Below are 16,183 nucleotides of genomic sequence, written 5' to 3' on the forward strand. Positions count from 1 at the left end.
ATAGACTAGTGGCAGTTGCATCAGCCCAAATATGACAGCATTACCCCATACGTCGGCAAATAGTGGCCTTATAGAGGTACAAGATACTTTCGGGCGTTAGTATCATTCTAGCACGGCAGAAGGAACCTACCTTCTTCGCAGCGGTCCTGCCAATACTCTCAATGTAATTGTTCCAACTCATGTTTTCTGTGAACGTTAAGCCGAGGAGCCTAAAAGATGTACTTTCAGATAAAGATTCATTGGCCATTGCTATTGGTGTTAGAGAAGTTTTTTTGTAATTATTGAAGGAAACAAGTTTAGTCTTGGTAACATTGATTTGGCCATCCATTCCTTAATTTATATAAACCTAAGAAGTTTCCTTAATTTACCTTAAAACAGAGTATTTTTCTTCCCCATCCTAAACAATTCCCTCTCTCCTGTTCTTCATCCTCACTACCAAACCCTGTGCTTACTCTATTTACAACAGGTTGGTCCCTATTCCTATTCTCGTGCACTGCATATGACGTATACAGACAGCTGATTTCGTCTATACTGGTTTCACAACCGCCGTCATGCTCCGTATCACGATTTTAAGTTCCTCATCCGACCCCTCCCGTTGATGACGACTCTTCTACATTTGTCCGTGGCTGCTTCGCTGTCTGAATCACTAGATTCCCTTGGAACAGATAATTGTGTTTTTCTTAACGGCCTCTCTGTAGTGGGGATCTCCCACTTCTCGCTAGACGCTGCCTGGAGATGTTTTGCATGCGTCTTCGTTACAGAGCCTGTTAATTGATCCTTAATTCTATATGAGACTGGACCAGTTTTTTCGATCACTACGTGGTACAGTTTCCACCGTACATCTAGCATTCCTCGCTTTTGGTGGTTTTTATAGTACACCAAATCACCAATCTTAAATTTGACGGGCTCTCTTTCCTCCTTATATTTTTTTATTTTCGTTTTTATTTTTCAATTTTTTTCAAAGGATTACAACCCTCGTACAGAAAGGAGTTTATAATTTAATCTTAGGGCAATGATGTTAAGACCTTTATAAACCAATGTATTTCGTATTGTTTTAACTGGTCGCCATATTTCTTTTAGTAGCGTACTATCTTGATTTTAAGCTTTTGTAAGAGTACATACAAATGTTGTATAATAAAGTATATATTTTTTTTTCCGGGCGAGTATTGCTTTAGAGGTAATACCAGTTTAGACTAGTAGTTTATGGCACTGGATGACGCTCAAGAAGCCAATTCAAGTGGCTTACATCAGGGCTGTAACAATGACAAAATAAATGTCGTTGTTACAAGGAAAAATCGAGTTGAAATTATTTTCTATTCTTTGTCCATTTTTTTAGTCCACGGATAACGTAACAATTGGATTAATTATTTGAAAACCGCGGTATTAAATCATGTTATATACGAAGTACTACTTTCTTTCTTTTTATTTTATTTTTAATCAAAAAGTTAGAAAGTTGAGAAGCCATTAAAACGAGCGACTTTTTCTGATCCAGAATTCATTTTTCTACATAGTAACTACAATTCTCAATGCACTTTTGTAAGGAATTCAATGGCATATATCGGCTTTTGACGAGCATCTATAACAGGGTTTGTTTTCTAAGAGTCTCCTGCTGCAAATTCTAAATTAAATTTCAAAGTCATGAAGGCATATGTTCAGTCATCATAGGCTATCCCCTATGACGCATTGGGGCGGAATTAAAAATAGGAGGCATTACTTCTGGAACGCCTTTCTAATATATATATATATATATATATATATATATATATATATATATATATATATATATATATAGAGAGAGAGAGAGAGAGAGAAAGAGAGAGAGAAAAGGGTTATATCACAGATTTGATAATCAAATGAATTATTGCTTATTAAATATTACAGTGAGATATTTCTAAGACCATCCCAACCAAAAAGGAAACGCTGAATATATAAAACAAACAAAATAAAAATGAAGAAATAATAGTTAAATATAAAGAATTTTATCAATATATTTAAGTCAATAATTAATTGTTTGAAACAAGGAATATATAGAAAATAATTTTACTTATTTTCTTAATCCATGAAGTTTCAATAATGGTCCATATCATCAGAGAAAATGTAGTTACAAAAGTACAATTATGGATAAACGTATATTTTGCTAATAAGAACATACATAGAAAATGTTATTAAAAACTCTTTAAAAACATAGATGAAGGATATTATACGTCTTAGTCAATTAGGTTAAATTATTTGCGAGATATTCCTGTCAGGTGGGACAAAGAATAATCAAAGGCAAAAAATTGGAAGCAATGGTGTAATCCAGATTATTTGAAAAAATCCAAAAAGGAGGTAAGATTCAAAATATGTAAAGTTCCGAGAATGTCTGTTCCAAAGTCAGAAGAAATGGGAAATATCTCCGACGAGATAACAATTGGTTAGTGTTGAAAATTAGGAAAGTTTCGAGATCTTTCAGAGTGCAGAGACATTGTGACAAATTCGAGATCAATAGTCAATCGCATTATATATCCACCAATTAGACCCTCGCGCATACGAATATATTGACATACAAATTATTTACATCGACATATATGTGTCAACACACACATATAAATGAATATATACAAAGGAAAACTAGGCATACAGTACATAGTAAAAATATGCGTATAAAATCGGGTCATTTAAATTTCCGAGCTCAATAAGTCTCCATTTGGGAAACTTACAATTTTTTTTCTTGTCTGTTCCTGAAAGATATGGGTTCGTAAATAAAGAAGCGATCATTCAGTTTTTAGAAGTTAATCCTACATGATGGGAGAGAAAATAAACAAACTAATTTAAGTAGAAAAAAAAGGGGAAAGGAAAAGCAAAAAGGCAGAGGCAGCTTACACGGCAAAGCCGTTGATAACAGGAATCAATGTTAAGACAGGGGAAGTGTTAAGTTAAGGTCAAACCTTATTTAAATTTTAAGGCTTAAATACCCGTGTCATAAAAAACTTTACACGTGTCGGAAATTAAGTAGCAATTATAAACTTAGTGTTTTTTAAATATAAGTCTGGGGGTGAAACACTTTGATTTAAAACCACTTGATACAACCAAATCAAAAATTATATAAGTTTGATTTACTTAGATAAAATATGATATAAATAAAATCAAATATAATTAATTAGAAATTGTAAAAATGTAATAGAGATAAAAATGGGTATATTAAGAGATTCCTAATAATAGAATTATATAGATATCAAAATGAAAAGTTATATTTAGCAAGATAATAATTAATATAAACACACACACACACATATATATATGCATATTTTTACCCATATTAAGATACTTACTCTCATACATATACAACATTATTCAAAGCTAGAATTCTAACTGAACAAAGGTGCATTTTTAAATCGATAGACATAGGTTAGAATTGACTAAATAAACAACTTAATACAAATTCTGAAGATAAATCAATAATCATATCAACATTTTAAATATAAATTACCTGATAGGAACAGTTATGAAATGATTACACTAGAATCCGAATTGAATAAACAAATGTAATGCAATCTGATGTGAATTAGTAATAAATTGAATGCAATTTGAAGCGAATGAATAAAAATGAAAGTTTTATTTTTATAATTATAAAAGGTGTTATTTAATCTTTTTAGTGTGGTGAACTAATATGTATGAAAACCAATTAAAGTAATATAATATACCGGAATAGATAATATTTGCCAGAACAGTGTAATCCGGTTAAAATTTATTAAAAATTGATAAAGTATTAATTGCTAAATAATTGATAAATAAATGGGTCATAATAATTGTTCGATCAAAGTAAGTATAAAATTAAATATTATGATATTTCCAGGCTTGACGAATTTCGACTAAAATAGGAAGTATTCAATATTAATATACGAGTGAAGATACTATTTATCTAACAGGGTTAATGTTAAACATATGATGATTAGCAAGAATTCATTTGACATCAGTATGTTAACACAATATATGCGTGTACACACATATGTATAATATTTATACACAGATATGTACATATAAACGTATATATTATTATTATGATTTTAAATGAGGTGAGTTATTTCGAAATAGGTGTATGTGGATTTTTTCCGATGTTTGCAAATTGAAACTAGTGTATTTTTAATTTATATATATATATATATATGTATATATATATATATATATATATATATATATACATATATATATAAGTGGGACATTTTTTTAAAACCTTATAAAAAAAGATCGACTATAATGTAAAAAGAAACAGGATCGACTGAAAGTAATAAAAATAAGTTGAAAAGGAAGAAGATCGACTAAAGGGGGGATGAGAGAAAAGAAAAGGGGGAACGGTGAAGAAACTTGAAGTACTTTTCGCCAACTTTCTTCAGAAGTAAATGTCGGAATGAAGTAATGTTGGCATGAAGTAATTTCTATGAGGGGGGAAATAAAAACAAAACACAGCGTAGAAAATAACATGGTGGCGCCTGTTTAAAAACGTCCAACGAACGCATGTGGTCCATCTGTTTGCAAAGAATATATATACTTAGTTATATTTTTGGAGAAAAAAAAAGAAATTTATCAGAGTGTTCCATTATGTTATTATATAAATATATTCATTGAATATATATATATATATATATTCATTTATATATATATATATTTATATATATATATATATATTCATTTAGATATATATATATATATATATATATATATATATTTATATATATATTCAGTTCTCTTTGTTTCATTTTACTTCAGTTGAAGTTTTCAGTAGTCAATAGCCCCCCCTTTCCTGAGACTAACACTTGTTTTTCATGTGAGATACATAGATATTCTAATATTCCATCAAAATACTCCACTACATCTCAAACACAAAGTTTGAAAGTTAAGAAGATAATTTTCCCCTTCACAAATTGACTATCTAAATATGTTAGAGTATATTTTTCTGTATGCCTTTTAGTTTTACGAGATTCCAGAACAAAAATTCATCTTGTTTAGTGGACTTTTGAACTTTGTAATAAAAGTAACATCACTTGGGGGAAGTGCACTATTTCTCATAAAAGCCGATGTAGCCATGCTAGGGAGATTTTAATTAGGCTGTGAATATTATCTTTTTTAAAATAGTGGTCAAAGTGTAATATTAAGAAAAATATATTCTCATGCCAGGTTTTCCTGCACAAAGAGACCTTAAAAATTCGAGTATAGTACCTAATATACAATCAAGTTCTGTCTAGTTGCTATCTATATAATATATGTGCGTTTATTAAGAAATGTATGTACAATAAAATTGATACATTTGTGTACATTCTGTTTTTCAATATTGTTGCAAGCAAATCTACGATTGCATTATTTTATTAACAGTAAGAAAATACAAAAACAAATATTTCGTATATATTTTGAATAAAAAATGCCAACAACATAACAAATATGGCAGCTCGATGCTATGAACATTAAAGAATGAGCAATTTCGTTTCTGGGAATTCGTTGTATTTCTCTAGAAAAAAATGCTGCACTTTGAAGAAAATGCTTCTTTTAAGATTCGTCTATGGATTTGATTGACCTTGTGAAATCTTACATTTTGTTTCTGAAATTATATATATTAATAGCCTTTGAAGATATATATATATATATATATACATATATACATATATATGTGTGTGCACATATATACACATTATTTTATAAAATGAACGTTTTGTGTTTGTGTATATGTATGGGTTCCTTCGCTATAGACTCGGAAACGGCTGGATCAATCTCATTTAAATTAAACACGAATAACTTGATGTATCCAGGAGTGTTCTTACGTAGATATGCATGAGAATGCGTCTGATAAGTATCAAAAATCGATAATCGAAAAAATTCGATGAAAGCAGGATTTTTTTATCAAAGTTAATACTTTTATACAACTTAATATCATAAGTGCATTTGAGTAGTTTTATCACTGCACAAGCAGAAATACCTAGGCTACAAAAGAAATTATAGATTCTTTTAAAAACAGAGGTGGTTCGAAATGAATGTGTCTTTTAGAGCACAGCTGAACTATGTATATATAAATGTAATTTAATTATCTTCATATATAATAAAATGATTTCAGAAACTCTACTCTGGAATAAAATATCGTACGTTAGCAACAAGAGACAACATGTAAATTCAATGCATCTAGGCTAATAGACAATATTTTATGTAAATTTCGAAGACCATTTTAGACACATTCAGCCGTGATAATACTACATATCATCCTAGAACCAACGCAATCACAATCGCAACAACTTTCGTGGAAAGGATACCTATTTTTCGCTCTAAATATTTAGTCATACCACTGCAAATAGTCGACACGGGGAGGAAGTCTACACGTTCCACAGATTCTATGCTTACACTGTCCGTAACTGGATCACACTTACACAGATATACCATTACCTGTCCCGTAGTAGAATCAAAGAGCAATAGTCTCCCTCGGGAATATCCGCTGCCTCTGATTGATTGCCCGCCAATTCTCTTATTCCAAAATTAGATAATTCTAAAATAACACTTCAAGACATTACAATATAGCGTCGCTAGGACAAATATTGTACTTCTACAGTTGAAATCCCGTTTTTCCTAGAATCTCGCTCGGCAACGCCCGGCGAACGACGAAATCCGCCGTATTATACCGAGCGAACGGAAGTCCATAAAAAAAAACGAACAGAAAAAAGAAAGACAATAAAACAAACTACCTACTGTAATAAACTCATGAAATTTACGGTTTTTATTTATTATTTATTGGCAACAGTATTTTTCTGTTTTTTTTTCTTATAATAGTGTTGTTTCTTTGAATTAGGGAAGAAATATATTTTTATTTTATTTGTGCTTGGAAAGTAATTTATATATTGGTTTACGGTGTAACCTTGCGTCGTTTAACTATAAAATGAAAATCTAATTTAATTTGCTAATACGTTTAAACTGCCTTTAAAAACGTAGTTTTTTAGGACCCAACACAACGTAGAATAAACACCCAAACTCTCCATGTTAAGAACGACTTTTGGAATAAAGACCCCCAACCTCCCTGTGTTAAGAAACGGCCTTCGTGGTCGGATACCTCTATTCCGCGTATGGGCGATTACGGGTGTTTATACTACACTGTCGTTGGTCATAAAACTACTCTCATTACTTTCTCTTCTTTCTTCCAATTTTTTGCCGTCTGCTCGCTCGTGTCTCTTTTAATTCACTCGGAATAATCCGGCAGTTTTCGGCGTTCGCCGGGCGTCGCCGGGCAAGAATTACAGAAAAAACAGGATTTAAACTGCAGCAGTACCATACTATTGATTCGCACGGCCTCAATTCAAGTTAATAGACTAGGCACCGCCAAAAATGGCCGAAAAATCAAGTTATTGTTGTTTTTTAAAACCAAATTATATTTATTAAAATCCATTATTTCTGAGTAACTTTTTTTTCCAGAAAGATAAAACCCTGAATTTTATCATATAGAAAACAGAATAATGTAAAACTTTTTCTACTATTTTTAATTTAATTTTAAATGTTTAATTTTCCCCAAAAGTTAACAATTGACATTTTTTGTCTTGCACAAAAAACGTACATAAATATTTAAAAAAAAAAAGGTTTTTGAAATAATTAATTTATTTATTTGTTGTCCAACTAAGATTTAGGATGATTTTCTATGAGAATATGCAAAAATACTATAATATAAGTACCTGGATTTCAAATAATTCCACTTATTCATATAGGCAACCAGTTACTTCGCGTCATTCTTGAGGCTAGATCGACATTGTTTACGTTTGTAGTGTATAAAAAGCAAACTATGGAAGACCAAACAGCCCCCCAAAACCTCATTTTTCAGTGACGAAAATTTCAATGCATTATTAACGCTGAGGCTGGCCAGTACCAGATGGGTGACCATTTGTATGAGTTTTGTTTTTAATGTGTATGTGTGTGGGGGCCAGGCTCCCCAAAATGGGGGGGCAATTTAAAGCAGAATAAAAAAAAATTATTTCAGCGCGTTTGGTCCACCGTAGTCGAAAAGCGGCAAACGTTTTCAAACGGGATCGAAAAAATGATGCTATTTTTAACACAAAGGGCACAATTTTTATCGAATTTTTTTTGTATCGATTCTTCAAAGCATGCCCTGTTTAATAATGGTCATGCATTATTCGACTCGCTAAAAAATTGTTAATTTATTTATCAAAGATTTTAAAATGGCTTTTTTCGTATAAATATTACATTTTTTTGTTTTGCTTAACTTAAATTAATTATTTTACTTAACATATTCACCACATTTCACACTTCAAAATTCAAAAGCGGGATAATTAAACACAATCGAAGTTCAGACGTCAAAATAAGGTATGAAACAAGTTTTTTTTTCAATCTATAATTCTGTCCCTTACAACAACACAATATGTTGTGTTCGGTTTCAGATGATTATTTTAAGCATATTTGTACCCCCTCAAAACAAGGGTGGGTTTGTAAGCAAAAAAATATATATATAAATATCGTTTATGAAAAATAAGTACACTGTTATAAAGTTCATTCTTCTCTTAATAATCGCTGAAAATTTCGTATTGATCGGATAATTACCTGAGTTTTGGTAGATTTTTAAAAAGACGGTCCGTCAAAAAGTACTAACCTGCCCCCCCCCCCCAGTTTTGGCGGTGCCTATAATAGACACTTACTTTTTAGCATGTAACAACAGCGAACGAAACGTCCACCTCCTTTTAAGCAACCAAAATATGTTTAAAACTTTCATGTACTACTCGATATAATACGTATCTGCAAGAACCTTCTTTCTTTCTTTCTTTCTTTCTTTGTGGTCGTCGGCACCGAGATATACGTACTGGGACAGTGCATACTTACACCTTACAAATTAATAACAGGTGTTGTATAGCGTAAATGTAAGTAGAATACACTTTTTAAGATGATTGCGTTAAAACACTTGCATGGTGGATTCTGAGAATACACTGTAACATTTAAAAAAAAACACTTCCCTACAGGAGGCAATACGACTAAAAACAAATGCAAACATAATAATTGATTAAAAACTAAAAAGTAAATACTGGTAACCTATAATTATTTACATCTTTTATAAATACTTTTATAAATACTTTTATAATTACTTTTATAAATACTTTTATAAATACTTTTATTTTTAACAATTCAGCGTGTTTAGATACTTGCATAAGTAAAATAAAATATACATAACGTCTTTTAACATTCTATAATCACAAACATGAAAATTTTAACCTTCGAGAATCACAAATATGAAATTGAATTTCTAATATAAAAAATACTTTTCTACAGAATGCAATAGTTCTAAAATACAGATACAAGCATAATAATCGCTCCCAAACAGAAAATTAGATGCTAGTAACGTTAAAATGTTCCTAAAGTTTCATAAATACAATTCAGTATATTAACATACGCGCTAAAGTTAAAACAACTATACATAACATCTTTTAACACTCGATAATCGTACAAACATATAAAATTAATTTAAGTTCTAAACATGATGCTATTCTACTAAAAACCTAAATAATAAATATTGGAGCCGTTAAAAATTGACTACGATGAGCTCCAACAAAATGTTTGAGAATTATTGGCATACCCCACGCATTGCTACCTCTTTCCTTTCACTGACGGCACTACCATAAAATGTAAACAAACACATATTGATGTTTCCTTGCTCGGACGGAACACTCACGAAAATTTGGCTGGCAAGAGGTCAAAGTTTACAGAGTTGTCCTTTGCAAACTCTACCAAACTCCTCCGCTTATTTTGGGTCTTAGTACTTGAAATTATAGATGTAGATTACTTGGACATGGATCAAACAATTTAATTTGAGCCCAAAACAATAAATTTTTAGGGGTCAAAATTGCGGTCAAAGTTAAACAAAATTTGACGTCTTCGGTCTCTACCAACTTTTTTCTATAGTAGTTAAGGAATCCTATTATATAGAAAGGCATTACCGTAAATATTCACACGTTTTAATATAAACATCTGCACATAAAGTTATGAACAGTACATAGGGACAGAACAAAGCCGGGTTGAACTGCTAGGAATATATCAACTTATTGTTCATTTAAACTAGTTGAATGGTGTAATATAAGATTTACACATTCTCTAAATATTTTAATGCATTATTATATTATGTTGTCTTATATAATGTAACAATTTATTAAAAGGCATATATATATATTATATAGTAGGACAACAAGAGTATGAAATGAACACACAAAACTATATATTGGTAGATATAGAATGGATCATTTATTTAATAATGGAATACAGGCAAAATTTGGGGGATAGAAGGGACTCTTTATGCCAGGGCATTTCGAAGTCTAATGCTTCTCATCAGAAGAGTAGAGAAGGTGCTAGGTAGCATGGGGAAGATGCGGCGTCTAGCGTAAGGTTCATTAGGGATGAAAAAGATTAAGAGAAATTATAGAATGTCGGGGGAAGCTTTATTGAATTCTAAATAAATAAGGAGAAGCTTATTATATATAGTATACTATATATGGGCTTTTCCGCAACCACAACCAAGGTAAATGTTTCCCGCATGTTTTTCCCGTTAGGGATCCCCCCCCCATCTTTTTTCTTTCTATTCAAAAAATGCTACATTGTCAAAAGTGTGTTTATTCATAAAGTCTGAAGAAATGCTGGTTTTTGAAAATTTTCAAACGATATAACGCTTGAAACTGTCGAACTGGACATTGAAACAGTTGTAACATAAAATGAAATACACTTTTCGTTGCCATCAACATCTTGTCTTGAAGTCTCGATTTTGCACTCTCTTAATGCTCAATTATGAAATGTGATAATTTTGTAGCTTAATCATTAAGTCAACCTTTTTTTGCTTAAAATTTACTGAATTACACGAACTCAGTATATTACATATAAGTCTATCTCTGTCTCTGTCTCTTTCTCTCTCTCTCTCTCTCTCTCTATATATATATATATATATATATATATATATATATTACCGGCATATAGGGCATAATCCCGTTAACACACCGGTTCCCTTTAGATCCGCGAAATTAAGCAATATTAAGCCTGGTCAATACTAAAATCTGTGACCATTTTGGAATTCCATGTGCTATTTTAACTCTCCGCTTATCGCAGCAATGTTTCCAGTCGTCCTGGATTTCTCCTTGCCAAGCAATGCCGATTCAGAAGAGGTGTGATAGGGATTGCGCAATCCTTGCCCCACAATTACACGCACAGCTACCCTTACAGGGAGCACCTTTTGCTTTTCACGATTGAACAGAAACATCCATCTATCATCCATATGAAAAAAATCTTTATAATTCAATGGTAAGTATTGAGAAAAAACTAAGTCTCACTTGTTTTTATGCCAAAAACTTGAAATAATTCGTATTTTTGGATTCATCCGATTACTATTCTTAACTTAAATGTGACTTTAACAACAGTTCGGTCGATATAACCTACGACCTTCTTCAGGTATAGCTTGTCGAACTCGGGAATTTAAACGGAATTTCGAGCGGACTCCTTTATTTACTTCACAGGGGGAGTGTGCTCCTGTTCCGTCAACCGTGACTGGATAGAGGTCCTAAGTAAATTGCAATTGTATTTTTTGGTCGCCCACACTGTGGATTGAACCTTCAACCTTCAACAGAATATCACTTTTTTATAATTGATGTTTACAAGTAATTTAAGTACTGCGCCACGAGTCCTTGGGGATACTATAGTAACTAAAGGGTTCCGCTCGAAACTCCGTCAAAATTCCCGAGTTCGACAGAAACATTCCCGAGTTCGACAAGATAAACCTGAAGAAGGTCAGAGAGTGTATCGACCTAAATGTTAAAATCACACTCAAGATGAGAACAGTAGACCGACGAATTCAAATAATACAAACAACAAATCCTCATCCTAAAAATTCAGTCCTTGAAATAATTCGTTTCAAAAGTCGTGAAAATTATTTAAAATCAAATCTGAACCGGCAATTAGTTGTAAAAATTAAATGAAATGCATTAACTCTGCTATAATTATCCAAAGTCAGATCTATTCAGTAAAACTGTTCTTAGATACCTACTCACCTTCCCACTTCCCCTTATGTTTTTATATATAATAAAGGAAGAAGATGGCAAGTAAACAGTGTATGATCAGTTCTGTAATAATCGTAATAATATTTATACTGATCAAGTTTGCAAAATGCAGTGATTTCAGTTAAACACACATACACACACACACATACACACACACATATATATATATATATATATATCAGCATGCGCAGGTCATCATATAATGATTAGATCAGTCTGACAGCCGTTAATAATATTTAAAATAATTGTTTAAATTTCAAGAATTCGACGAATAAATTTGGTCCTTGCTAATGGAGTCAGAGATGGCTTCGTTGCCCCGCACTGATAATTTCCGGAAGGATGAAACACTAGTTTATTATACTATATATATATATATATATATATATATATATATATATATATATATATATATATATATATATATATATATATGTGTGTGTGTGTGTGTGTGTGTGTATAAGTCTTTATTTATACAGACATGGCATCATTTTGATGTGTAGTTAGTAATAACAGATTCTCATTAAAAACCGTATGAGTTTTCAATACAAACATTTTAAAAAGAATACAAGTATTGTGCCTGATAATAGCTTAGTTATTAACCATTACAGATCGAAATAATATCATGTCACTGTAGCAAAACCTTGTAAATGTATAAATAACTATTAATATAGATAGGCATTGATTAGCACTATTACATAGACCCCGTAGATATTCTTTGAATTTTATCTTCAAAATACTTGATTAACCTGAACTATGTGTGTGTGTGTACTGGGTTTGTGGGTGGGTATGATGTGAGGTTATTTGGATCAAGATAATATAAAGATATCTTGAGAGAAGAAAACGAAATATAATTGCATTCAAAGAAAGGTTCTTGGGCAGTAGGCGTGGTTTATGTCAGAGTTCCCCGCCCCTTTCACCTGTCCGACTCTCTGACATGTCACATTGACATATTCACCTGCCGCTATCAACGCTGGCTTTTTTTTCGCGGTGTAATTGGACAACGTTGCAACATATATGGCGACGCTAAATCAATTTTCAAAGATGGGGAAACACGAGAATCATGCGAACAAACGAATCAGAGACAGGGGGAATGAATGCGTCACATATTCAGACATCCCCACCGACAGGCACTTACGCACACATAGTCGCACATACATATATACGCGAGGTAACGGTAAGGAATGGTGTAACTTGAGTTGGATTGAAACCAGACTGGAGAACCGATGCAGCAGGTCCTCGGTTCAAAATGATTGGTCGAACTGCGAACGTAAGCTCACGCCTCTCATCATGCGTTTGCGTGTCTAAGCTGAATCTCCCAGCAAAAATATTTTCCCTTTATTTCTGATTATGCAATAAGCTCCATATATCGCTGTGCGCGGATACTAAACTTATATAAGCAGGGAGACTAGATGTTTCCCGGGATTGAATGAAGATTTCCATTTTATTTTGAACGAGGCTATGATAAAAGTAACTTCGTCGAATATAGTCGAGGGCAACTCGAAGACTCCCTTTGTGATGATTACTAAACCAAGATGTAGAACAAGTTTCATAATTTTCTTAGCGTTAACCTACGTACCTTATTTATTATGTATAATATCAACGTTTGAGATTATGCACGTCAAGTGGTTGTAGTTGAAATATGTCTTTTGTACTCTTGTGGCGTACTCAGTGTTTATTTGAAATACATTAACCTAAAATATTTGAGTATTAATTAAAACGAAGCAGCGAATTACTATATTTGTTGTTAATAATGATTTTTTTCAATAATATTGGGTGTAGATTTTTCATATGCTTTAAAATCTGTATTTAAAAATATGAATCCCAACACACTGGTTTGTTCAGTAGAAAAGAATGCTACACAGCTTATCTGTAGTTAGAATACATTTAACGCACATTGACATTGGCAGCCAACGTTTATGTCACGTATCTTAAAATTAGAGCAACTGCGTCATTGCTCAAAGTATTTTAATTATCTCAGAGTTCTGAGTAAAATTCGAAGCAAAAGCAGCAAACGATTCAGTGAATGACCTAAAGAAAGTTTCAACCGACAGGAAAATGGGATTAGGACCTTGTATGTGTGTGTGTGTGTGTGTGTGTGTGTGTGTGTGTGTGTGTGTGTGTGTGTGTGCGTGCGTGTGTGTGTGTGTGTGTGTGATTAGTATAGGTTGTTTATATGTTAATCAACATTACTTTCAAAAAGTCTGTTAACTGATTTGGACATAATAAAAGTTAAAATATAACATACGCAAAGATGGAGTACTGCTGCCACATCTGGGCTGGGGCTGCTAAAAACAGCCTATCCTGCCTTGGCAGAGTACAAAATAGACTCCGTGGCTTGGTGGGGGATGCTCTTTTCTCTACCCTGCAAGCTCTTTCCCACAGAAGAGACGTAGCGAGCCTGTCATTGTTCTATCGTTATTTCCATGGCAGGTGCTCGTCTGAGCTCCATTCTCTGGTCCCCCCTCGCCAATCTTTTTAAAAAAACATCCGACTAACTGAAACCACCGTCAATAATTTTCCCCATTCCCTATCTGTGCCTAAATCAAAACGTATATACCATGTACAAAGCTTCTTTCTTAGAACTGCACGCCTGTGGAACTCTGTTCCGCTTGCCTGTTTCCCTCCCGACTTCAACCTGGATGTCTTCAAGTCCAACACAAACAAATTCCTGATGAACCGCACCCCTTAAGTAATGACACCTTACCAATTCTCCAATACTATTGCTACACTATCCCTTTGATTACTGTACACACAATAACCCTTATCCCTGAGTAGCCATTGGGCCTTGATAAGTGGTGAACTCCATGTAAAAAAAAAAGTTGAAAGAATGTTATTTCTATTTCAGTGTCCCTGAAGTAAAAAAGAATAACGTAAATTTTATGTGATAAACGTTTGATATATTTCAAATTTTAACTTGTCTGCTTTCTTTATTTTAAGAATGTGCTGAAAAGTAACAAAACAAATCAAATAAATATATGACTACATACAGTTAAGAGAACTTGGAGCTTTTTAGAAAGAACTTTAGTGCTTATTAGAGGGAATATTAATGCATACTGGAGAGAATTTGAATGTTTAATGAAGAGAAATTGGATACTTACTGGAGAGAATTTTAATGCCTACTGGGGACGTCTTGAACGCCTACTGAAGGGAGCTTGAATACATAATGGAGAGAATTTAAATGCCTAGTAGATATAACTTGAATGCCGAGTGGATAGAACTTGAATGCCTATGGTAGAGACTTCAAATGATTAATATACACTGTCTTTAAGTGTCATAGATCTTTCTGTGCAGACGTTTGTCAAGTACATCTGGCATGTGGGTACTTTTCTTTGCACGTAAAAACTGACTAAATATTCAAAATCACATTTATTCACGGCCCAAATAAAATATCAGTAAGGATAACTCGCGAGGAATGCCGCATCCTCTTAAAGTGATGTTAATTCATGTAACAACACGAAGGCGAATATTGCACCAGATCAGATAAATTCTTTTCCTGGAATCCAGTAAAATTAAGAGTTTACAATAAAGATATACTATATAACATATTTAGATGTCCATTTGGGTCAAGGGGAATTATGTTCGCAGCTTCCTTACTAACTCAATTTTTGAGATGTAAAAAGAACTTTCATGGAGTGTTCGAATATCTATGCATCTCGTGTAGAGATTAAGTGTTAACGTCTAGGAATCTTTAAGCTCTTTATTGTTGCGAACTTTGACGAGTGCAACTAAACAAAATAATGTATTTTATGCAATAAATCTGACAGATAAAGGTGATCATACTTTCTTATAAAATAAAAAACAACCTCTTCTGTTTTATGCCCACTCATCTGCGACACAGGTTTCAAGTAGAAATTTGATAGCTAAACGCACAGAATAAATAGACGACTCACAACTAAGATACATCCAATCATTCAGATAAAAATGTGTCGGTTGATTACTCTGTCACTTTGTCAGTTAAAGTTTTAAATGCAATTTGCTTCCATTACGCTTTAGTTTGTATCAATGAATTTTTTCGCGTAAAAAAGTAATCTTACGACTGAAACGTAAATGATCACTGTGATAGAGGCCATATTTATAAAGTAATACACATCGGTGTGAATTGGGTCGTAATACCTTTGTTGATATTATATTTAAATATATAATTA

Source organism: Euprymna scolopes, chromosome 34, assembly GCF_053919585.1.
Source record: "Euprymna scolopes isolate OS-2025 chromosome 34, ASM5391958v1, whole genome shotgun sequence".
Taxonomy (NCBI): domain Eukaryota; kingdom Metazoa; phylum Mollusca; class Cephalopoda; order Sepiida; family Sepiolidae; genus Euprymna; species Euprymna scolopes.